Below are 27,564 nucleotides of genomic sequence, written 5' to 3' on the forward strand. Positions count from 1 at the left end.
TGAAACAATTTTCCAGCTGCAGTTGCTTTGCTTCTTTGAAAAAAAAAAATGGGGCTTGATTGGCATTTGTAAAGGAAGGTAGGTTTCAAAAAACATTTAAAGACTGAAAATGTCTGTTATGTAACTAAATACTCTAAAAATGGAAACAGTTTTTAGTTATTAATATGAAATTTTTAGAGCATGAAACAAATGGATCCTATCATGCATGAATCAGTATGAACTACTGAACATACCTTTTTATTCATTGCTGCATAAATATTCTGGGACTGATTATCATTTGTAATGAATTAAAGAAAAAATATCAAATGGCTATAGAAATAGAAAAGGATACCTTGACCTACTGGTAAGTCTTATATGTATTGTCATGACATTCCCCGAGAGCAATAAGATGAGAGGAGGGGACACTGATAATGATTTATTAGTACTGTGGCTTGGTGACAAACTACAAGCTTGACAGAACACCTGGAAAATACCAGTTATATCTTCTAAATGATTTACCCATATCTGTTTGGATACTATTTACACACAACCGCATTTGTAAGTTTTGTCCTGATAGCTGAAGTAATGAGAAAGTAAATAAGAAAGTAAACCTACAAGGATAAGCCAAACACACTCCATACCAGCTGCACAGAGCGTAAGTGTAACACATCCACTGAGTATGTCCATGGGACCTGCTTACACCGTTCTGTCAACTTTCTCTTGAGAGCCAAATCAGCCTTAGACATAAGCAAAGTGAAAGTGCCCCAGGGTGAAGGGACACTGTCTGTATCCATGCTGCTTGACCCAGGCACGAGTTCCTTCAGACACGCTGATTATTCAACAAGTCTCTAGCACCCCTGAGAAATCTCAGGTAGCCCTTGAGTTGTGCCCCACTTGTGAAGCCCTCAGGCTGTTTGCCGTAAGTAATTGTCTGCCTCTCACCATTACCTACCAGCTCTTCTGTTTATCAGGAAAATGTGGGAAGGAAGGAGAGAACATGAATCCAGACCCCTAGGCTATAAGCCTTCACCAGTTTCCAAAGAACTGTCTATACCTGTACCTGGCAGCATTCAATAAAACAGCAGAACAAGTACCTGCCCCACAGGCTTAGCCTGCCTGAATCCTTGATTGAACATAATGGCCTTTTCCCACCGGAGAGGGGACAACCAACATATCCCACAGTCACCCTCCATCCCTCCCAACCTGAACATTCTCTGGAAGAAAGCTTTGCAACTTGGTCTTAGAACTGCAAAGCCCACCAGAGTCTTCAAGGGAGAAATAGAAAACCCTCATAGCGCTTTTCTGGAGGAAAAAAAGTGTGAATTTGAAGCAAGGGACCTGCAAGAGCACCAAGTCAGAAGATAAGCTGCTGGTTGTGTGAAATTGCGCCAGCATGGCCGCTCAGAGATTTAAAAGTGGGAGTATTAGGAAAGTGGGTTGGATGATATGACACAAGGTTGTATTTCAACTATCAATAACTGCTCTTCTCTCTCACCACGTCCCTGGCTTTGGATGGTCTCCTACCCCTTCAGAAGCAATGTGCCTGATGCTGGATGCTAGGCCCAGGCTGGCCACCCACACCAGGGGCTTGTGCTTGGCCACCAGCAAGTGAGGAAATGGCCACCGGCCCAGCTGGGCCTGCTGCTGGGATCCGTCACCAGCTGGTGCAGACACCTGTGAGGAAAGGTGTTTCCAGGTGGAGCAGGGCCATCCAGCAACACAGGGCAGGGGGCAGGCAGGGGTGGGGAGGGTGAGGAGAACCCACCACCCCTCAAGGCCAGAGGACAGGGTCTGTCTGCATGGCTGCCCCTTCTGGCCATTGGCTGTGTTCAGTCACAGGCATAGACTGTCCCCAGGGACCATCAGGTGAGTTTCCTGAGACTGGGGGTTCAGGCCATCCTGCCCAGCACATAGGGTGGCAATGCCAACAGCTGAATATATTTCCAATTAAAGCATTTTTATGAGGCATTTTTGTGAGCATTTTATGCTTTCAGGGCTGTGGAGTAACCAACCCCGCTCTGTGGGGCAGGTGACAACATCCTCAGGCAGGGGATGACCCAGGGAAAGAGAGGGACTGTTTCTCCAAAGCGCCTCAGCCACATGGCTCTGAAAATGTCCCCCAGGACCACAGAATACTGAGGGGAAGGACACCTGGGACCAAGGGCAGGTGGGCAGTCAGGCAGCTTGGCATCAATGGGCTAACTGTGGGTTAATCTACACAACACAAAGGTAACCACAGAAATGAAGGTATTTAACAAGAATTGTGGAGGCGTTCATATTTTGTGAGTATGCACAGACATTGTGAGAAAATATCTTCTCTTTCAATGATGTGTAAAAAAGCAACATAGGAGGTACCATAGAATTGCATACAAAGTTTCCTTATTCTTTTACCCACTGACAACTTTACATAGGTAACATAATATAGTGTGTGTGCTTGCAAAACATGTATTTATATCATTAGTCATTCACAGAATAATGAATTAATTAACATCAGAATATTTCTGATATCAAGATGAAGCAGTCCTGTTTGTGTTTTATGTTTAAAGGGAAATGCATAGGTCAGAAATTATATTAGTCTCTTAGTTTCACACATAGATTAAAATTTCAATACTTTGTGGCTAAATCTCACTACCTCAAAGGAAAGGGATAGAAGTCCCCTTTAACTAGTCTCATTTATCCTTCGGCGTTCTGCTGTTATCTGCAGAGCACCCAGCACCACCACCAAAATTCAGACCTTGGACTTTCTGTTGTGATTCCTCTGTCAAAAAATATAGAAGTGGAAGTGGAAGAGGAAAAGATGATGAAGAGCAGCAAAGAGGAGCTTTCCACTGGTAGTTCCATGAAACAGTCCCATGAAAAATTATGCCAGGCTTGAAAATATATGTCAACACTTTTCTACCACTGAGAGTGAAAAGAAATCGATGAACTTCTACAGTAGGAAAAGTGTGGCACATACAGAACTCCACAGTGCTCCATGCAAATACTCCTATATTGTCAACCACCCTAGCTGTGACACCATGCCATGGTTTTGGGGTTTTTTTTTCAAACCTTCTATAGAGAAATTTCTGTACTGCAGCATATAAACAGTAGCCATTAATTCTTCTGCTCAGGCTGAACTCTTGGAAATTAGTAACTTGTGAAAAATAAAACCCTGCCAAACAAAGAAATCTGGTGGTATAGTTAACAAAATGAAGTAAAACTTTTCTGCAAATCAAAGAAATGCAATTGCAATTGCTAATGAAAGCCTAAAAGGAGGGCTTTTAGAATGATAGGCAGAGCAAGCCTAGAAGAGGAAACAGAGAGACAGGAAATGAGCAGAAGTGTTGGTTTCTCTTGGCTTATGATCAGGGTATTTAAAGAAATGTTTTCTTTCCTGAAAGTCAAGAGGAAGAAAAAATGTGGAGACAAATCATAGTTCAGATAAGGTTTTTTGAGCATCATTTGCTCTGAAAGCATATGACATGTTAGGCTGTTGTTATCTTGAAATAACTAGATGAACCCAGTACTTTTTCCCTCTACCTAGTTATCTCAGCTGGATATGTTTTTTGTAAGGATAACACAACCCAGTATTTTATGTGTGAATGGTGTGAGCCTTCATACCCGTATCTAGGTGGATTTAGAGCATTAGTAGTAAGTTAAGTAGGTTAAAAAAAGTAAGCTGAATTTTGCCTCCTAAGTGTTTCCTTAATCATGTTTCTGAAACAAACTATTTTATTGACTGACTTAAATAAAATCAAGGTTTTAAAATCTCATTGGAAGCTAAGTGTTAAAGACTTTACAAAATTGAACTACTTTAAGTGCTCCTGTATCAATTAGTTCGAAAACTTCAGGAGTGATACATTTTGATAGATCTTCTTGTAGAAGTCCATTTTCCAATAAACCACAGATATTCTTATCCTGCATAAAAGATGATGATGCCTTATATTGTCTTTTCATTTAGATTTCATGTATTTATCTTACTTTTCAAATTCTAACCTGAATTCATGAATACTATAAAGGAAAAGCTTATAGATTTATAAATTTCCCTGAATCAGCTTTCCTACTGTTCCCAAGTAGATGCATTGTATTTGTCATCACTTCAAATTATTGCTGCTTGTCTGGTAATATTTATTAAAGGTATTTGTTCTCATACCTCTGTTTATCTAGACAACTATCTTTGTGTATCTAGACACCTAGAATTATACACTTGGGTTTTTTTCAGAATCAACAGATACATGCTATGTGCCTCTTTTGACTGGAGTTCAGTAATCTCCTGAAATTCCCAGTTCTGATTTCCCCATATTTAGTCCAAGCATTAATCTTGCTCTTAGTCCTGATGGTTAAAGTCATCACCTAACTTAAAGCACTTCTTACATTATTGGACCCAAATCTAGGTGTTGTGCTGTCTTTAACATCAATTCCTGACCTTGCAGCCCACTTTTCCTTCCTCTGCTCTGTATATCCTGAAGAACTATTTTTGCCTAAAGATTCTGCCTTTGAGGCAGATAAAGATCCAAACAACCGCAGAAAGCTTTGTAATGAATGCCAACACCTTGAACTACACTCAGGAACTAATTAGCAGTTGATGTAGTAACAAGTCAAGAAGCTGTTAATTCACACTAAAAAAAAAAAGTCAAGTTTACTTCTGTAATTCATTGTCAACACACTCATTTAGACAGATGTTTACAACTGGCACACATACTTAGTACATATGCACACACATCTGTCATGGGCTGTATATTTACACATGCTGAAGTTTACAGGTGATACTATCCCACTAAAGTACAACAATATACAATTTTTGAGTAGGACTGGTTTAAGAAAGCAGCATATATTTTACTGGAAAAAATGTACAGGCAATGGACCCAGTCATTGCTAGGATTCTGGAGGAATGAATGCTTGTATGCAGCTGAGGAACGCACTTTCTGGAGGTCACAAATCCTGTCTTTATTCCCAGCTACCAAAGGGAGTCAGTCTTCCCTCACATCTCTTTGAGAAGAGATCCTCTCCATCGCAGTGCATGCCAAATGATGTGGAGATAATATATAACAGGATTTACTGCATTAGTATAAAAAATGGAGATTGGTCATGTGCTCTCATGAACACATGAACACTCCCAGTAGGTTATGAAGGTTCACTGTGCTGTAGTGTTTCACTTATAGCATTTTCCCTGGTTATAATTTCATCTAGAGCACAGGAGTGTTTTGGATAGGTCCCAGGCACTGTAGCTGGTCACCCCAAGCTGTTCTGCTCTGCTGCCATGCTCCCCGGTGCTTCTTAGGCCCTGGGAGATTCTCTGTACTGTGTTCTAAATTCTATTCAGAAATTAATGCAGTTCCATGGCTTAGGATCAAGAGAGATGTTTCCCATGGTTCTCTTCACTTCAGCTGTTCTAGCACCATTTTCAAAGAGTAGTTGAGTAACATGGACAGAACACCAGTGAATGTCACAGTCCCCCTAAATAAATATAAACAAATTGCCACCAGCAAATATATAGTCATGTGATGATGGCCTGTGCCTCAGGACACTGAAGGTTTACAAGATCACTGAAAACACATTCCTCCTCCTCCATTTTTCCTTCAAGTTAATGTATTGGTATATTGCTTTCAGACCCAGCCAGCAAAATCTGTCAAGTGCTGCAGGTAATCAGGCACAGATCTTTAAAATGTCAAAAACCTGTTTTCTAGAACTGTGCTGGGTTTCTCCTGGAGTGGTACTGACAGAAATCTATGTATGAGCTGCCCTCTGCATGAAGAATCACATGGAAAGCTCTCAATAAATGTTTTGCTGCTTAGTAGGCAGCCTGCTGCTTTTTTTGCTGAGGGCTGATAAATCACCACATTTTTTAGTGTCAATGAGCACACAATTCTGAATACTGTTTTCCTACTCCATAAAATCCAGCACAGATGTAGTTATGAAAGTGTTCATATAGTTAGGGTTATACAATTACGCTGTAACCAATGTTCTAACACAGACCTGTTCACTTCCATTCCTTGTAAATTAGATACATAGAGTTGATGGTTTATGGTACTGCAAGACTTGATTAATCACTACTAGTTTACTATTCACATGGATGTTCTAAAAAGTAGAAGATCCATTTTTTTTAGTTTAAGGAATGGGATAAAATTTCTTCTGTGATGGCATTAACACTAAGGCATTCTTCTTTACCTCAGTCATCCTGAAGATCTCAATTATCTTTTGTAACCTTGGTTCATGAAGCCTTTCATGGACACTTGCACAGTGATACATAAGAACATCTGTATCAGAGCAAACACTCTATTTCTGACAAGTCTGTGTTCAGATATTCTGGAAAGTGCTTAAGAACAAGGCAAAACTGCCATCCATACTACTTCCCCTCCCAGCTCAGAAATGTCTTAATGCTAGAAAAATGTCAGTGGGGACTTAAATGATGCATTTGTCCAGTTGCATTCTGAATTAATGAAATATTTTAATATCCACAATGTCCTGTGCCAAGAAGCTGCACAGTTTAAACATACACTATTCAAAAAAGTATCCCCTCTTGATTTCAATTTGTTATCTACACAGGAGTAAAGGTCTTTACACTCTAAGTGGTTGTGGGATTAAGATTGTGTATTTGAAAGATTTAGGAATAGAAGGAAGATAATGAAGTTAGAAGTGGAAAAAAAGTATTTTTCTGTTGTGATGTGGATTTTCTTTTCTTTTGATTACTGTGATAGGACAAAGGAAAACTGTTTTTGCATAGAATGGAATAATAAATAAACATCTTATTCCCCTCAAGGTTTTACTTGGTATATAATAGCCCAGCTGGAGAATTACCTGGTACAGGATTTACATATGGCATTTATGATAAAATTTCAGGCATGACCATTGTACACTGGGATCATATAAGGAGATCCTATCTCAGCTCTAGTGCTCAGGCAAGGTGACTTGTTACGAGTGTTAGAACATTGTCAGGGCCATATAGGACTCCAAAGTAAGCAAAGAGCTGACCCCAGCATCCAACAAAGTCATGTGGAATAACCTGGGAGGGTTTAGACACCTATTAGCTGTTCTATGAGGAATATGTAGTCCTTCACACTTTGCAGCAGGTCAGTCCAGATCACATCTCAGAAAACTTATTTGCAAACTTTTAACTGTAATACATTTAATTACATTAAACTGTAAAAAAAAATTGCAACAAATAAGCATTCGATGTGAAGAGAAAGTGTTTTAATTTAAAAAATATGTGAGGACTGAAGCTAAGTTGCCACAAATATAAAGTGTACAGTGCTTGCAACAAACACAGATTGTACAGTGGCTCTTGCAAACTAAAATTTAATTCTTTTGTTTTGTTCCCACTGAGAATTTGACACACTGATGTTTTGTAAAAACAAGTAGGTAGGTCTGTGGTTTTCATCCTTAGTAAAGAAGGATGTTTCATCCTGTTCTACTCCAAAAATTTAAAAATCAAAAGCAATATATGTAGAAGGGCATATTTGTCTATATGGCTACCTGTAGACTGGGTCAATACAATATTCCTTTTGTACATGTTAGCATCATTTGTTTCCTTTGTTGATACAATGATTCTTTTATTGTTGCTGTCAGTAGCAAGGGTGATAATGGATTTGTTATTCATGGAATTATCTATCTATGACTGGGAAGCAGACCTGACTGTAGCACTCATATTTCTATAATATATCTGTAATTATGCATTCAGGAAATTTGACAGTAAAATGTCAAAACAAAAGCAGATTTGCTCTGTTGAAGGTGCTTGAAGACAAACAGCGTTACATCAGAAGCTTGTATCTGGTTCAGACAGGCTATTTACTGCAACAACAAAAAATAGCCTTTTGAATTGCTTTCAGCCTTCCATACCTCACGTTAAAAGGCTACCATGGTGCCCTGTCACTTACTTATCAGCAGCACCAGGGGCAAAGATGAACAGGAGTCACAAAACAAGTAAGAGAAAATGATCACTTCAGAAGAACGATTTCCTGTAGCTTTGAAAAGTGAGGATTTCCTTCAGTAGCATTTAGTAGTTATGGCTGAGTACCTCTCTTACTTTACAGGCATTTTTAACACCCATGTGAGGTATTATTGATTTTCACATAAGGCAATGCCTGCTTGCTTGTTGGAGCTACTGTAGTGCTCTGAGGAGGTTGTACCAAGCTCCAAAAAGAAGCTTAAATAGATTAATAAATTCCCTCATTCTATATGAAGGGCAATATATTCTTTTCCCTTACCCTCTGGTGTCTACAGTCTGACAGCTTCATACGGTGGTGTCTATGAATCACTGAACAGGCAGTGGGAGTTAATGCTATGAAAAAAAATAGAAGATGATACATTTCAGACTATGGTTGAAAGGGGAATTTAATTGTCTACCTTAGAAGAAGTGAAAACCAAAATAGTTTTGCTCACCAAAAGAATTTAGGCTTCCTGCATTCAATTTTTCTAAAATATATGATTTCATTACTGTTATTTCCAATGACTGTATCAAAATTGCAATTAGCACTAACAACAGGCTGAATCTTTTTTCTCAAGTCTTTTACATAAGTGGTAAGAAAAGGCTGAAGAGGAAAGCAGGGTTTCTTGCTACAGACACAGGTGTGACTTCTGTACCTGTATTGAAGGTTTCCAGCAGACCCATATGTAGAGAGGCATCTGAGCATTCAGTCTGGAAAATCTATGGTGGCTGTCACACAACACTCTCCCTCTTCACCTTCCTAATTCTTATTTTGCTTTTGACAGTTGGTAAGTCATCTTTTTAATGGCTCACCACAGTTTTAATGCACAACTTCAGACCAAATTGTTTGAAACCATGACTTAATTCATGGAATCTATTAAAAAATGTGTTGACAGCCTTCATTCCAGGAAGAAAATGTTAATTACTTGTATCACAGTAGCACTCAAGATTCAGGCCATATTGCCCTAGATTATAGATATGCATAGTTCTTGTATCTGTTTTTTTTTTTTTCTCAAAATGAAATTGACTGATGTGAAATACTGTCACACTTCTTTTGCACAATACAGAGCTAGCTGATATTATTGTATAGGCAAGGAATGGTGACAAGTGAACTGCTTAAGGTTGCAAAGAGGTCTATGGCAGACCAAACAATCTCTTACTCACTTTCTTTGGCACAATAAGAAAGAATCACCTTTCCAGAGGACATAATGTCCCTATGATACTAAAGAAAGTATATGATGGAGAAACAGGACTCTGAAAAACAGGCATTGCCTACATTATGGTATTTATTCTGAAACTCAATTTTGAGATATCTTTGGGTCTGGGTCTCAGAAAAAAAAAAAAAGTACTCTACAATTCCACCAGACCCAAAATGCCTCCAGCTGGGCTTTTAAAATCTGGGCTACCCAGATCAGTGGCCGTTTGTGAACATTTGCTCTTACAACTGTGATTTGACCTATATAAGAGAGTAATTCAGAAAATGTCTGGAGTCTTATTTTGTTCAACAGATCTGTAACTGATATGGGCTAATGAAATATCATTCACCATAGTTCCTAGCCAGATTCACAACAACTTCTTGGTCCATCTGTTCACTGAAGACACAGCATTTTACATATTTCTTTGTACCCATATTTGTAAAGTCTGTATTTAACTTACTTAAATATATTTATGATCCTTTCTCCATCAGAAATACAGAAATGAGTGCATTCAAGAAATAGAAAATAATACAGGTTGGGCACAACAAAAACATAAACCCTCCACTTAGAAAAAAAAACCAACCAAAAACCAAAAAACCCAAACCCAACATGTTTGAATCTTTACTGCATAATCTTTTCCTATTCAAAAATACATATTTAGGTGAATTCAATTCAGAGTTCCTCTTCTACCAATAAAGAACTACACGTAGCTAAACTGAATACCACATAAATAATGAATAGGTTAAATATTGATCATTCAAAATATTCACTAAGTACTTAGAAATTTTAACTACTTCAAAAGAATGAAAACTTTGTCTGCTAATGACATCTTGAGCAAAAGGGAAATGAAATGAATAGGTAGGGATTTTATGCAACTTCTCTGGATGGTTATTACTATGCTTTTAGATACGTATTTTTCTTGCAGATACTGGTTACATGTTGGAAAAATATCATATTTTTTAAATAAGCTGTTCACTCATTCATTAGAATTTCTGATTATCAAGTTGTGTCTCTTTGTTTATAAGGTATAGTTTAAGGCAAGGGCTCTTTAATTTTTTTCCCAACAATACCATTTAGTGTATATGTAAATGAAGCCATAGCATTTAATAAAATGTGCCAGGACATAAACACTGAAGATTTTCATTGGTTGAAAAGATCTTCATGAAAGAGTTAAGTTTGTCTTCATCACTGTGGCTGTTTTCTTTTATTGTCTTAACTGCCAGGAAATGAAGCCTGATTATAAAAGACTGATGGAAAAAAATAGTTAAAGGAGCCCACATTTCATTTGTGAATTTTTAAAGAGAGATATGCACAGGTAACTTATAAAGATTGGCTAGGTATAAACAACAGAGTGTGTAAATATATTTATTTGTAATTAAAAAAAATCGGAACACCCAAAGTTGTAGAGTCCCATTGATATGCTTTTCTTTCTTTTTTGAGTAAAAAGCTCATGGTGAAAAAGGGTTAAATACAGTTTCTAAATGAAAAAGGGTTTTATTGTGTCAAGTGTCAGGAAGTGAGTGGAGGTGCAAAGGAAAGAGAGAGCGAGAGAATAAGATCGTTAGAGCTGATACCATGAAGTGTAACATAAATTCAGAGATGACAGAGCAGGTGAGGTCTTTGAAATGCAGCCATCACAATAATGTCACCTACAGCTGAGAATCCACAGAAGAAAAAAAAAAGGAGAAGGAGAAAATAAAACAGGGAAAAAAAAAGAGAAGAAAAAGCATAACCACAATCCAAATGTGTTCTAAATAAAGAGCAACAGACTTTACTACAGAGCAACAGACTTTACTATGTGGAGCCTACTGAATGGATTTTTTAAAAAATTAAATTCTAGTAAGTATTGAGTAAAATAGCAATAATTTCATGCAGACCTTTCATAGGAAGTATGTCATCTCTCCTTAGCAAGTAAGTTGCTTGCAGTGCCAGATTCTGTCTTATAGAATCAAATTAGATACATAAATTGCATGAACATTTGGCCCTATACATATTGTTACTTTGACTGTTCCTTTTATCTTGTCAGATACCACAAACTTTGACAACTTTATTTGTACTCGCTCTGATAAATTCTCTAGTAGTGCACATAAGTGTACATATTTGCCCCAATAGAGAATGTAATCTTATGCCAGACATACTTTTGTTTTCTTGTGAAGCTTCTTCATGGCTATCCAAGGAAATGATGTCAGGAAATTTTCCTTCTATTATTTGCTCCTAGTGCCACAGTATTTCAACTCAGGCAACATGTTGCTCTTAACTCTCTGAGCTATGCTCATCCCATTGGTTTTGCCTGAGGGCAAAATCCTGCAGTCAGGATTACTCAAAGATCATAGGGAAGTGAATAGGAGTGTTACTCCCATGAGGCTAAAAAGCCCCTTGTCTGGTTTCATATACAATGTGGGCCAAGTTTCCAAGCGATATAAATCAGTGTAGCTTCACTGCAATGGAACAGAATTAGCATGTTTCAGCCAAGGAAGTGGTGCTACATGTGCAACACTTTCATACTATAGCATAGATGTTTGTTACACCAGGAAACAGAGTTGAAGCTACAGCAACCTTGTCAAATAAAAGAAATAATAAAACTTAAAGAAAAACTAATGCTGTTAGTTAGGACTCCTTCAGTCCAAATGTTGTATCTAGTTATGATAAGAGAACATGTAACAAACCATATTTCATCAAAGACCAAAATTTACAGGGCTCATACAAGATTCATTCCTGTTTACATTATATGTCAGATTCCTAGCAATTTCTTTTGCTGTGACTATACTAGGAGCTACCTTGCATCTTTTTATGACATCTATTTAAGTTTCAGAATTTGGAAGAGGACTGTGAACTTTTCAAGAAAAAGATTAGAAAGAAAGGCACTAGAAGTCAAGAGTGAAAAATGTGCACTATCTAGAATAACAGAGAGTGTGTCAGACTAGTAAAAAAGAAAAAGAAGGCACAGTGACAAACTCAACAAGGAAAAAAAAAAAGGCTTTTCAAATTCAAACATCTGTGTGTTACCAAGTATTCTAAAATAAAAGTTTTAAAAGTTTGCCAGAATAGGAAGTTACTTGACAAGTTTCAGTGATTTATAGGACATTTGCTTAGATGAGAAAGTCAACATGGGACAATATTCTAATAATTAACATTTAACTTGCCATGTGTAAGTGATTATTTCAGTATAATTTTTCTTATACTTACCTATAGCTTACCTATAATGGGAAACAAGAAAAAAGGGGTGAAAAAAGTTTAAAAAAAATTTCTAAGATAAATAATTTCTACCTAACTGTTTTTTTTAAAAAATAAGATGAAGATAAGTTTAATGATGCTATGAGACCAAACCGAAGTTGACTACTGCAGGAGATATTGGTATAAGGCTACAAGCAGGTCAGTGCAGTGAGTTCTAGTTTGTTTTCACTGATGCCAACTAATGACAAAGTATCCTAATTTAGAGAAGTTATATAACAAGCTCCTTAGTCCTGAAATCTAAGTACCCTAATGAATTATTTGACCATGTAACATGTTTTCAGAGAGTTTTTTAAAGCAGATATATGAACTGAGGATATTTTAGACCTTCCCTCTACCCAGTACTCACCCAATATTTGTGATACAGTTCTTTTCATGGCTATCAGCAGATAAACTTGACAGCTTTGAGCAGGAGAGGCTGGACTAAATGATCTGTGGAAATTTCTTCCAATCTCAACTATCCTGTAATTCTGTGATCTTCTCAAAGGAATAGCTGTCTTCTTTTTAGTATGTGCTGTTTCAAGCAACGATTCAGCTCAGATTTAAATGGTCTAAACTCCACTTTTGTTCTTACATGCACTGGTTTTTTGGAGTTTTTTGGGGTTTTTTTTTGATAGTGAGATGTCTTTGACAATATGGAGTTATCTTGCAAGCTTCATAATTCTGTAGTACTTGCCCTACTGCATTTGACTTGGCAGGGGAAAATCTCAGAATAACTGAGGCTGTTTCTTGGTTTTGAAATCCATGCCCTGATGCTTTCATTTCTGTTGTTCTAAACTGTATTTCTATTGGGTTCAATTTCTACCTTCATTCTTATTTGTATCCTGCCATTTTTAGTCTCTGTGACTTCTGTAGTAAATAACACTATTTCCATGCTGTATTTCCTTGTCCTCAGCCAAGAGAATGTTCAATAAATTGGCAGGTAACTTCTCAAATTCTAGTAGAGCAAAGCAAAAAGGTTCCCAGTCTACCTTAATTGCCCAGATATGTTAGGCACAGATTTATCACAAGACTAGACCTTTTCCACTGATCTTTCCTATTGCAGGTTTTTCTAATGTACAGATTTTAGATCTGGCGTATGGCAAGAGTGGGAACATTGGTTCTCTAGTGGCAAGGGACTACTTAGTGATAATAGAGCACATTAGATGAATACACAGGGGAAGCAAAAGCTTGATCCCAGATTAAAAGGATAACAAGACAACTTGGTTTAAGAAGTTTTATTTCATAGACAGAGTGCTGGACTTTATGTAGGATATAAAGTGTGTCTCACAGCAAGGAGGAACAACCCTATATAACAGATGTGCCCTCAGTACCCAGGCCTCTCACTACAACTGCCTTCTGTGGACCTGTGTGAAAATACAACTCTTGCAGTTTCATGATTTTTCCCCAGAACTGAGCAATAATGCTTGTTTCCTAGTGTCCACTGAGGTCATCACCTGCCTGCCCCTCTCCATGACCTCATTTGTAGCAAATCTCAGCTAAATAAGAGAGCATTCTTATGCAGCCCAGGGAGGCTCACTGAACAGAATGTCATGTGGAAAATAGCCATTCTCAGCTATCTGCAAGCACATCTTCCTCTTTACAAAGGCACTGGATGCTGCAGTACTGGGTACCAGTGACAGGCTGCAGCTTGAATAATGCAGATAAAGCAAGGGATATTCACAGAATTAATTAAATATTTTCAGTAATGACAGAAATGGATAAAATAGTGAAGGAGAAAGAAATAGAATCCTCCAGTGTGTTTTATAACTTGACTAAAGGTATCATGGATAGCAGGGACTTTACAGGCTGTCAGCATTAACATTAGCAGTTTTTAACCATGACCTGAGCTCTGACAATCTGTTTCCACACTGTCAGTCTCTCTGCTTGAGCTGGCAAGTCATATATACTAAAACTGTCCAGACTTTATCTGTGCAGTTACTTAAAAAGCCTATCTGGTGCGTTTGCCTGTCCCACCAGTACAAAAAGAGCCTGAAAAAGTCTGAGTGACCTGCTAATCTGAGCAATCTTATGGGATAGTTAAAAACAAAATATCAACATGCATCGTCAGGTTGGCTTGAGACTCCTCACTTTCTATTTCAGCAGATTTTTATTTTTTTTAAATACCTCACTGCTCTTTAGTGCAGGCATTGAGTAAAACACTATTTATTAAAGAGATAAATAAAAGGAATTTCGCCACTTAAACACTAAAATGTTAATTTAAAAAAATTTTTGGGGTAGAGTGACTAATGATTTAGAAGTAGGTATGTTCCTGAATTTAAATATCATCTGGCCTTTTTACTCTGCCTGTGGATTCAGTAGCACTTTTTGAATACTAGCTCTGGCCATGCTGCTAGAAGATCTGAGTGAGTTACAGCATGGCAATCTTACCAGATTCCCAATCAGGACAGCAGACTAGACAACAGGGAGCTCAATGTTTTTCAATCTAGATGCAGCACATAGTTCTTAAATACTTCTACAAATCTTGAAATTGCTCTGTTTTGCCAATTTATACCTGAGTAAATTAATTCCTTCCTTCTTTAACCCTAAGAGATCCTAGAATAAGAAATCTGCAAACTAAATGAATGTGTGAGTGTAAACCTGATGCTAAGCATGACATATATGAACTTCTATACATGAGGCACTGGAACTGGTAGCCCAGAGAAGTTGTGGATGCCCCAACCCTGGAAATCTTCAAGGCCAGGCTGGATGTGGCTTGGAACAATGTGGTCAAATGGAAGGTGTATGTGATACTTACATAGATTGATTAGTAGAAAGAAAACTTCGGAGCAAAAAATTTTATAAGCAGAAATAATATGTAGTAAAGTCACAATGTTCTTTAATTAAATGCTTTAAGCAGAACTTGCTTTCTAGAAGACTTTATAAATAGAAAAACAATTGCTTACTCATGTAGTGGCTTTACATTAAGTCTCCACTAAGAAAAACAAAACAAAACAAAACAAAACAAAACAAAACAAACAACAAAACCCCACAGTGATAAGTAAGAAGCAGGCAGGAGATTATGGCAGGCAAAAGTTATGTAAATGTATATTGAGAGAAATGTGTAAGATTCTATTGTCTTTTATATTGGTTTAGAGACCTTTATCTGGAGGCTTGGAGACCTTTATCTACCCAAATATCCTCATAAGAAGAAAACGTCAGGTAATTCTCACTGTTAATAAAGTTCTGAATATTAGGTCAACTGCACAGCAAGTTTCTTCCTCTGCAATCTTGGTGTGGCAATGTGGGGTCACTGCTGTTATGGTAGTATGTATTTCCATGGGTTTTCTAGAGACAAAATACATTTCACTTTGTATACTACCCAAATACAAAGCCTAGCCAATCTCACAATGCAAGAGTTGGGAAGCTTTCTTTTGAGCCTTGATAAAGCAACAATCTTGGAATTGTTCTCTAAGTTCTAAGGCTCTTTTGCTACAGTCTGTCTAAGGAAATCTAAAAGAAAAGAAATATAAATTGCTAAAGAAATTTCAATTACAGGTAAATATAAAGAGTCAGGATCTCATCCTTCACCTATACAGACTTGAATGGCCTTTATCGAACTTAAATGAAGTGATTGATTCATTGAAAATGTGATTTTTTTAATTAAAAATATTTCTCTCATTCTTATTTCAACAATGTTAGTGAATTATGAACTTGAAAGGGATTTACTTTCTCTCATATCTATCTAGTGGATTCATGGCATTATGGGGGTTTTTTTGTTTGTTAGTTTTTTTTGTCCAAATGGTCAATGAACACCATCAGATCCTAAGCTCACATCTTTTAATGGACCTCATATGCGGACACACAAGTTGCGAACAGTTTTCACATCTGAATTTCCTGTGTAAAACAGGTAAAATCTTGGTATTATAATTTGAAAACATTGGCTGAAATATTGTCTGAATCATTACCTGAAACAGGTAAATTCTTGTTACTATAATTTGAAAATATTGTCTGAAATGTAATGCTTTGAAAACTATTTTGAAAGTATAATTGAAAATTATTGTGGAATTGACAAATTACAAACCACTGATTGTTATCTGTGGTGGTGTGCTTTTCTTACTGTATGTTCTCTGTTGCCTTTGGATAGTTTGCTCCAGTTTTCCCCAAGTTGTTGGTTTATTCCAAGTTTCTCCTCCCTCTCCCTATTGCCCAGAAGGCCCCAAACCCGCCTATCTAGATGTCAATCCTCCCTAATTCCTGTCCCTTGCTCTGGAAAGTTCCCTGTCAGTCCTTGGTGTTCCAATGCCCTGCCTAAAGTCATCCCTGACCCTGCCTCCTACTGTTGTGAATCCACAGTTGACCCCGCCTTCAGGTCTAGAAGTTTCCATGTTCCTCAATGCCCTATTGGTTCTTTCAAGCTGTGTCCTCTGCTTGCTTTCCCCAGTTGGTTGTAGCTATGTAAGTCCCTCCTCTAGCTCCTCCCTTGTACCATCCCTATTGGTTGAAGAATTGTAGCCACCCCTTGTACCTCCCCCTTTAAATGACTGTGCAAACTGCTGCTTTTGGTTCTTCATGACCTTCTCTGTGCTATAAACTGCCTTAGGAACCATATGAAGAATCCCTCCCTGTTCTTTGTCCCGGTCTTTGATGCCACTCCATCAGGGGCTGTAGAGAGCAGGAGCAGCCCTCCTCTGCACCACCTCTCAGACCACTTGTGATTTGGGGGCAGCCACTCTTGGCGCAGGCCGGAGTGAGGAGATGGCTGGGGAATCTCTCTGGCAGCATCAGTTTTCCAATAGAAAAGTGACACCAGATCGAAAATTTCACCAGACCTAAAAGTACTAGCCCAAAATATTGAATCTTGATTTTCAGTTCCTAAATGTAAGTAGAAGTTAATAGTCAGGAACCAGATTTGTCTGTGGACTGGAAGTCTAGATCAAATCATCCATGAAGCAAAACATCCTGAAATGCAATTCTGCAGACTTCAGGGTTTTCTCTTAATTTGAAAATCTAATGTTGAACTCCGTAAGTACAGTGGAATGCAATAGAAATGAACCATGTAAAGCAACAATGCAGAAGTGGGCTAGAGCACATATTCAGACTTGTCTTGAAGCACATTCTTAGGTATGCACCACTGAAAGGTAAGCTACTAATTATTATAAAAGTCTTTCTGTCTTCAGCCACTCAAATGGCAGAGCAAGCAACTGATAAATAACTAAGCCCTTGTCTCATCCCATGGAGATTTATTAGCAGGGGAAGGTAGGACATGCAAGGTTTGTTTTTGTTTGGGTTTTTTTTTTTAAGGTTTTGTGTAGTTTATGTGTAAATCTAGTCAGATCAAGAAGCAATTTTTAAATTAGTTTTACTCTGCTTTTAATTACGTCTTTTTTTTCTATCTAGGTTTACGTTTGTGTGTTTAACTTCTTATTGTGTACCCTCAAGGAAAAGAAAAGCTAGTGACCTTAAAAGGAAGCCATTGAAGGCAGAAAGTTTTTGGATCCTGCAGTTCCTTCTTGGGGTCATTCCAGAGTCAGTAAAAAGGTCCTTTTTCCTAGTGGGCTGTTCAGCCATCGGAATGCTGTGAGGCAGCAAAGCCAAAAGATCACAGACAAAACAGCGGCCAATGCTGGAACTGGTCACGGCAAAGTCTGCACAAGGGAGGTCATGGTTCTGAATACTGTCAACTGGCAAACACTTTGAAATCTGTACTTGCTGCTTTGCAACAAATTTCTTCCCAAAATGTCCTTTGCCAGAGGTAAGGGGGCAAACAAAATTCATATATCAGGCCAACCTCATCAACTTGTAAATAAAATTGCAGCAATGGGCAAGCCAGCTTCTGTGCCCTGAATATTACTTGCCAAGTGAAGGACAGTAATTAGCTGAAAAACGCAAGGTTGCTGAGCTGTTCTTTAACATTTCTGAATTTATTTGTAGGGAAGCAGAGTTTGTTCTATATCTCAGTATGACTTATGTTAATGAGTTCCTCTAATCTTTTCCACACTGGAAATAAGGTGTTAATAGTTCTAAAATGAAATAGTACCTAAAACACAACTCAGTCATTTTCTTCATAGTTCAAAGTTATTTGCATAAGATATATCACCCTTTGCAAATATTTACTTTGGTATAGCCAAAGACACTGCAAATTATATGTGATGGGTTTGAACTCCTGTCTTTCACACTTGTCTTTGAGTCTGTGTCTTTCACTCTCTCTTGCTGGGTTCCAGAAAGATGAAGAGAAGAAATAATTTCTTTCTCAAATAAGATGCAACCTGGATTTCAAAGTGAAAGACCAGAATTCTACCTATAAAATTTGATTACTGCCTGATTAAAAAGATAGTGGGGGGAGCAAAGGAGCTGTATTCATGGGCTCATTACAGGCACAAAAAGGGGATGCTCATACAGACCATAGAGAATTTAAAAGATTTATTTATGATGTATTACTGTAATTTTTAATTTAGACATGCAAATTTTTTAATTTGCACTGACTGCTTTGCCTTAATGGTTTTGATTAATACTTGGAGGTAGTGTTTGTGAAAGAGATTTATACTGTGATTCATCTGCAAAATAATCAAATCATTACCAGCTAATGACAAAGCTGTGAAAAATGATATAGATATTGTGTAACTCCCAGCTATTGCAGTGCAAGTGAAGGTGCCCAATTTTTTCAGTAAATGTGGACTTGTGTTAATAACTGCTCTGAAGTTTGCTCTAGGTCCCTTCTATTTTGGTAACAAAAACCCCATTGATCTTAATAAAGCTGCCTGATAAAAGTAGCAGCGATTAACATGTCTGAGCCCTACATCCTATGAACATGCTGAGGTTGGAGATACCCCTTCTTTTAACCCAGAAAGGAAACCCCATAGAAATTTCTACCTGTCTGTGTATCTTACTTCAGTACCCTCAAACCATAAAGTCTTCATAGAGAGGAGAGTCCTCAGCAAAAACAGTAGGTAATGTCTGTGGCTTTCATTTTTAACAAATAAAAGTAAAAATTATTGCCTGTCAGTTTCTAAGAATTTTACAATTAGAAATTTCTTGCTTCCTATCATGGAATTCTTACTTCATCTTCTTTTAGTCTTTTCTGGGAAATATGCTACTGTAAGACTAATGAAAGAATCACTTGAGTACTAATATATGGTATTTTTTGCAACATGAGTGCATGGTCACACACCATGGTCACAGACATACATGCATAAACATGCGTGCACGGAAAGTCCAAAGTCTTAGAACTGTCTCTGGATGAAGAGGAGACAATTGCAAAATAACCCCATAAAATTAGCAACCAAGACAGTCTTTGGCTTAAGTTCAAGCTTTTTATGGATTTATAGCAGAAATTCCTTTTTCCTTTTTTTTTTTAAGGTTTTTCTGAAAGAGCAGATAAATCAGAACTTTCTGCTGAAAAACAGGAAGAAAACAGGAAGAGAAACCAGTTGTTTACCAGCTTGTGAATTTATACCCCTAAACCAATCTAGATCAGCAGATGTAAACTAGGGTGGAACTGTTAAAAACAGTAAAGCTATACAACTTTAAACCAGCTGCTAATCTGGTCCCATTGGTTCCATCAATCTACAGATGCAGCCTCACCTCAGGATTTAAATTCAATCTAACTACACATCGCTGCCTCTCTCCCTTCCCTTGCCAAAGCATACCTTACTGATATTTCACTTGTATCCAGTGCTGATTCAGTTCAGCTCACTGATCTGACAGAAGACTAACAAAAAAATACAGTTAATTTATTGATGTGACTCACTCTTCAGCTGTGGCATTGCTATAGTTGAGTTAAGGAAAGTATGGGAATCTGGGTAGTGTGTGTGTTTGTGGAGCAGCCTGCCCTTTGGACAACAATCTTATTTTTAAGTCAGGTGAGGCAATAAAATCCCCTTTGTTACTCCATGGTGCAACTGGGGATCTCAAGCCAAATGAGAGTCCCACAGAATACATGAATCTTCTTTAAGCTCTCATTTTCTAAGCAGAGCCACTGTCAGATCTCTTCATGATCATAAATCTATTCTCTGATTTTCCTTACTGCATGACTCATACTCTCTATCTGCCTTTCCACAACAGCCTCTAAAATTTCAACAGCCTACTTATGGATTAACAGTAACATCTTCTCTTCTGCCAAACCATCCTATAAAAGTTCTTGGTTGTCTGATAGAGTGATTCAGCCATTATCACTTGAGTAATCAAAACCTAGCCAACTCCCTGCCTTGGAGGAACACCAGTCTGGTGTACACACTCAGTTTTTCAACCCCATGACTCTGTCCGCCTATGTTCCCTTTTCTGATCACAAATTTCAAGTGCCTGAGTTTACACACCAGCTTAGATGACTCACAGGTGAGCAAACTCAAGCCTGACCTACTACCTGCCAAATAAATTCTTCCTTCATGGGCAGAGTTCAAAACAAAGTCAGTCCTGGACCACAGCTGACTTCCTCCATCTGAAGAAGCAGTCTAGAGGGCAAGCCAAATTGTAACTGTGAGCAGCCAGGAAAGTTGAGCTTAGATGTAAGCTTTACTCTAATACAATAGAAGGTCGGTGAGTACCTAATTCCTGTCTCTTGAACTAGAGCTATGCCATATTCAAGATCATTTCTCTCTAAAGCACTCTCTACTCTGAGCAGTAAGTCTGTCCACTCTACCACTGAGCTCAAGACTTAACTGCACACTCTTCTTTCCTTGATGACCTTTGCAGTCCCCCAGAGGCTCATTCATTCTGCCTCAGCTTTTGCATTACTGTGGTTGCTCCTACTCTGTTCTGGGAGAGAAAAATTCTACAGAAAGAGGCACTTGCAGGTAAAGTGAGGCAAATGAAAGCAGGAGGCAACCCGAGATTTAAAAAATACCTATAGAAACATGTCAAGAAAAAATATGTTTGTTCTACATTAGCTGTCAGTGAGACAACATGAGTTACCTGTGAGGCACTGTGTGGTGGCTCCCTGGCTGTGTGTTCCTGTATCCACTCAATAACTGCTCCTGAGAATGTCTTAGAGTAGAAAGTCATTAGTAGCTAAATGTCACCTCTCATTCTACTTTACTTATCTACCAAATAATTAATTAGGTCTAATTTTAAGTATCCATCACACTGCTGATTAACACCTTCATTGAATCCAGTGTAATGTCCTGCAATTACTGAAAAAGTGTTCATTTTCTCTCCTGAAAAAAGGGCCAGCCTAAAATTGCTGATCTGTGACTTCATGAAATCCATTGGTTCCAATACCTAGTAGTGATTTAGTCCAGAAGAGTGCATGCACTGTTATTTTTAGTCCATCCAACCTGCAATAAGAAGTATTGCCATGCAAATTCATACAGAAGTGGGGCTAGGTCTGCAAAGTGATTTGACAAATGCTAAGTGTTGTAAATATTCCAATACCTAACTTTCAGAAACTGTGTTAGAAAGTTATGCAGTCTGGCTTGTCTTGTTTACATGGAGAAAATTTGGCACCTCTGAATAGAATGCACAGAAGACAACAAGCTAAGCACAGGACTGATGAAATAAATACTGACAAAAAGGGATTTGGGCTGCATCGCTAAAAACACCGTGACATTCTACCTGGTCTGCTTCCTTGACCCTTCTGGAAATAAAGGCCTAAGCAAGGAGCATCTACACACTTACTGGTGCCATAAAAATTAGGTGTAATTATAAACTCAGTAGTTCAAAGTTAGATACCCAGTAAATCCAGCCACCTTCAGAGTTGACAAGCACCTGTACTGTAAGTTTTAAGAAGCTCAGTCTATGTCCCTTTCGAAGTTACTCACAATTGCATCCACAAACAAGCTTCTGACCTAATTCAAAGCCCAGAGAAAGGAGTAAAATTCTTAAATCCAACTACTTTATTATTCAAGCAAAACTAGGACTTAAAGCATATATAATAATATATGCATTTTAATAATTGATAATATGCATTTGTGGTTTCTTTTACCAAACTTTTTACAGTGCTTGGGTCTGTAACCATTTCTTGGAAGATTTTTGCTAATGGTAAATATTTCATATATCAGGACATCTTAAAACTAATTCAATTTTCTTCTTTACCACAGTGGTCTCTACCATGTATTCACCATTAAAAATAAAGAGAAGAGAATTTAGTAACATATTACTAGGACATACCTCAGGCTAAGACACTTTAAAGAGAGCATATGATTATTGATCTAAGGTGGTCCAATTTAATGAATCTTAGATTTTTTTCTGGAAAAAATATTTTACCTCCAAACACATCCACTTTCATTAACCTCTTACATGATAATTTGATTTTTTGTTGCTGATTTCTTATTTACAAGGTTTGTGTTTTGGTTCCTCATGACACAGCTGGACACACACACACATGCATATATGTAAAATAATGTTTTTGTCCTTGACACAGGTTAATTTGACACATTAAATGAAGTTTCTAGGGATTTTAAAATTAATTATCTGCACCTAGTGTGCTTTACATATTATAATTCCCCAACCATTACAAAACACAACCTTCAGTATTTAGAACCAGTAAAACATTGTGCAAGTCTTGAAAACTGCTATTCTGGAACTCTTTAAAAAGAGTGAAGCCAATAAGAATTGGAAGTTTCCAATGGGCTTCATTAGGCAAGACATTTACAAGACATGGATATAGAATTTATGAGGCAGGGTGATAGTGAAAAGGGACCAGAAATGAATTGTGTCCTCTTTAACATAATCATGTAGGTATGAACAATTCATTCCACATTACTGCAGCTTCACAATAGAGCTTCAGTCCATCTAAAAACCTCCATTTCTGTCAGTGTGATGTCTTTTTGCAATTTGAATAATTGATTTCAAACATTTCTGTTAAATATTACCAGGCAGATCATGATGAGTTTATACCACTGATACACAAAATCCACTGGTTTCAGCCTACATGTGTAGCAGATTTGTTTCTCAGCGTTCAACAATCTCCTTTTGAGTCTGCAAGAAGTCAAAATTCAGTTTGAAATTAAGCCTTTTCTCAGATCTGTTGTAAAACCACTAATTTACAAATGATTCACACTGAAAATGGCCAGTTCTGAGTTGTGAAAGTCTAACTGTCTTTGGGTAAAAATGATGTTAAAAATCAGAGACAGAAAAAGAAATATACCATGAAAAGTTGCCACCTTTGGTGGTTTTTCCAGAATGTGTGAAACCCCAATCACTTTAGCTTTGGTTTTCACTACCAAAAAAAAAAAAACCAAAAAAAAAAAAAAAAAAAAAAACCACCAAAAAAACCACCACCTAATGACATCGCACAATTTCCATTAAAAGCTAAAGGCAAAAGGTTATGTTAAATTAACAAACACTTTTGAAGTCTTGGGGTTTTTTTTTCATTCCAGAAGGACATGTTCTCTATTATTGCAGCTGATTTGAATCTGTCCAGAGAAGTGACTGCAATTTTTGAGATGTTGATACAAGTGTTCTGGAAAAACACAGCAGGGCATTACCAATTCCAGCTAAACTGCAGCATTGCTGTACTAAGATCCTTGCAGGCATATGAAACTTGCAACACCTCCTGACTTCAGAAATCCAGTACAGATGGACACAACCTTACAGTCAAGGCTCCATTTGGAAGATTTCATATAACCTCTGTGCCACATGTCACCAGCTTCCCCAAGCCACCAAAAGCTCCCTTGCATGCTCTTACAGAAGTGTAGCCAAACACCTGTTTACAGAGATGTGCAGTCCTGCAAGAAGAGGAGAGAAAATGTTCTCTCCAACAGCAGATTGCTGAGATTAAATAAATCACCCCAGTGATCTTAGCAAGTAAAATCACCCCCAAATTTCATAGAAAGGCAACATATTCCTGCCAACCGGACTATGCGGGTAGTGGAGGGAGAGAGGATGAGCTCTTCCTAGGAAGGGAGGAAGCAAAGAATTTTCTTCCTGGTTCCTTTGAGAAACCAAAAGGCACTCTGAAATATAGTCTGCAATATGAGGAAGATGCACATAAAGCACAGTTCAGTCTTATATTAGTCACCCTTGCTTGCACCACCTTACTGGATATCCAAAAACTTGTATCACAGTTTCCTCGTTCCAGAAATTCATCTGTTTAAGCATACAGACTCTTTTTAAACTTATCGCGTTCAAGTAATTTCAGTTCTTTACACTGCTATTATAGCTGGAAAAATAACTCCAAGCATAGTGAGAAATATTCTGCTAATATCCACTCTATATTTATTCATAGCAATTTTAGAACCATAGTTCTTAAATCACAAAGACCTTTTCAGCTAAATAGTGTTCTTTAACACTTACTTCTGAACACAATTCTGAAGAATCATGCTATCCACTCCCAACCTTTGTTTGTCTAGGCTTAACAACCCATCTCATTTAATCTCTCTTCACAATCTCTCTTCTCCATTCCCATGAACATACCAGTAATCTTTCTCTGTTTATGTTTTAAGGTCATCTTTCTTGAACACAAGTGACCAAGACTTTGCATAAATTAAATGAGACCTTGCCAATGCTATGAACAATGAAATAAGATGAAAATGCCTAAATGATGGCACATCTTACAATTCTAATGGACTATACAATTGCAATAGACTTTCAGAGTTGCTCTGCATGGCAACTTATTGTAATTACCCAGACAAAATAGTATATTCATATTTTTTTCCCACTATCTTCAACTGATAAATGCATATTCTATTCGAGACCAAGGTCCTTAAGTTCCTGGCTTTGCAATCTGTGCTGGTAAATTTCATCTCCTCTCATCACTTGCATCAACAAAATCATCTGGTTCTCCTTGCCTGATGGTCCAACCCTTTGTCAAGATGATCCTTCCTCATTTTGTGTTATCTGTACACCTCACAATTACACATTGACTCTTCATTCCTGTATCTCCTATATCACTAACCAATAAGTTGAAAGGGATCATTCCGAAGACCAATCATGAAAGCACTTGTAGTTGTTAGTTCATTATTCTTCTGATAGTTCTCCTGTAAAAAATAATTACTACCATCAACAATCAAGTTCAACCCATCGTCATTCATTATCTATGAAATCTAATCTTTGCATGGGAATTGTAAATATGCATATTAAAAAATTCTTGGTCCAAGGCTTATAGACTGTCAGTATTAAGACTGGATATTGTCCAAATTTTACAATTCTGAGGTACAGAAAACTAATTTTTGCTTTTGCTAAGATATAATTTTTATTCCTCCATTCTCATTTCCTTCAGATATTTTTTGGTTTTGTAGATTGAAATTGTTCAAAACAATCATGCAGCTCTGGAAAATTTTCAGCTTCAGAAGGTTTTTGAGATGAAACCTATCATTGAGGTTTTTATATATACAGAGTAATGAAAAAACATCATGCTGCTCATGTAGAAAGAGATTGGGAAATTTGAAAGCTTCAGAACCATTGCTCAAGGAGTCAAAACAAAATTTAACCTCTAGAACTGAGTCTACTTTAATACAGAAACTTACAAGAGAAACCCAATGACAGAATACCTCCTGATGTGCATGGCCTCAGAGGAATCAACAAATGACAAATATCTAGGAAGAGCAACTTTCCTAGAACCTCTGGCTGAATTTGGAAAGAAAGAAAGGTTGTGATGGATAGACACAGAGAAGAGTAGCAATCTCTTACTATCCTCTTTAGTCATCACCTTCACTGAAAACTGATGGAAAATATTTATTTGATACAGTCCTTCGTAAGTCTTACCTTCTTCCTTGACACTCCACCATCAGCATATAGAAAACTAGCTCCAGTCAGGTGGTTTATGTGATTATGTTTATATGATTATTTATATGATTAAAAAGCTTCAGACATTTATTTTCTGTGCTAATTCAGAAAGACTTGAGAATAATTTAATTTGATTTCTATAGAGACTGTTAGTTTGAAAATGAACAAACATCTTAGAGAATAAAGAGTTTACAAACAGTAAACTCTTGGTTAATCCCAATAATTCTATACTCATCCTTACAGTTTTTCCACTTAACAACATCATCTCCCCTCTGAATTTAAATAATTCTGTTTCTGATAATGATTCGAGTTCTCAAGACCTAAATCCTACTTCTCAATCTATTAACTAACTTCTCCGTGTATCCCAAGCTTTGATTGCAGCCTTTATTATTGCAGTAGTTAAGTATCTCACAACCACAGGTAAAGCTACCTGTAAAACTTCTGTTTCCTCTCTATAGGGAGAAAATAGTTTCCCTGTTTTATAGAAAGACAATAAGGTAAAATTAGTGCTTTGCCTACAGAATCCATGGCTGAAGTAAGACCCAAACCCCATTCCTGAAAGCATCATACATGTGATAATTCTCATCCAAATTTAATCTGAATGTGGGACAAAATTATGCACATGGCACAGCTATAGTCACATAAATATGAAAAAAAACCCTAACCTAATCAGTTTCTCTAAATTGTACTCCACCCCTTAGTACATGGTGCTTTTTTTTCCCCTGATCCTAGGTGCCTCTTTAACAAATATCATTTTTACCTGCTTACGTAATCTCAAGCAATTTGAGACTTCAGAGTGCATGCCAAGTGCTTCAAAAAGCACGTATGTTCAGATCAGAATGTGTACAAATTAAAGCATGCTGATACAGTTGCTGATGTATTTCTGTCTCTTTTTCTTGCATAACATCAGAACTTAGGCTCCCCTCACTTCTTTGGAAGGTATAGTCCCTTGGGGCCCTGGAGATAACAACAGCAAACCCAAACCACCTGGAGACAGTATTTAGTAGATGGTTAACCCAATAGAGAATCAGAATGTTTGAAACAGAAACAAGAAAACAGCAGGAAATAACTTGCACTGGATAACAGGATTGAAATCCCAGCCCCATCCAAGTTAATGCTTAATGCAGAAATTCATTCTTGATATTTATGATCTTTCTTGAATAGTTCTAATGTCATTTATGACAAATTTTGAGATGAGAAAAAAGATACGGGACAATGTATCAGCGTAAGAGTCATGCACAAACCTGTTTGCTTCTGTGTACTTGCATTTGTTGGAAGTTTATAAAGATTCTTCTTTGCGATAATAGGAATAAGAAACCTGTAGAAACTTACCTCTTCTTCCTTTAACGCTGACTTGAGGGTTTGGGTTTTTTTTCTTGGAATAGCTATGCAAACTGAACAACTGAGGTGGGTGAACAATAAAACTACTCATTGTGGCTTTATTTATTGCAAAAGCAACAAACAAAAATACAGTGTCAATCAAGTCTTAATATCTGTTGCTAGGAGAATAAATTAAGAGAAGCTTACAGCAGTCAAACTCCAAGGATGTTCCCTTAGTGTGGACACAGAGAACATGCTCAGTGGAATCCACCTGGCTTCATCAAAACTGGCAATCTTCCATACTACCATCAGGGAGTCATTTGGATTCAGATTTCTGCTGCTTGCACTGAGATG

Source organism: Chamaea fasciata, unplaced genomic scaffold, assembly GCF_029207755.1.
Source record: "Chamaea fasciata isolate MVZ Bird 193981 ecotype frontalis unplaced genomic scaffold, bChaFas1.0.hap1 SCAF_1, whole genome shotgun sequence".
Taxonomy (NCBI): Eukaryota; Metazoa; Chordata; class Aves; order Passeriformes; family Sylviidae; genus Chamaea; species Chamaea fasciata.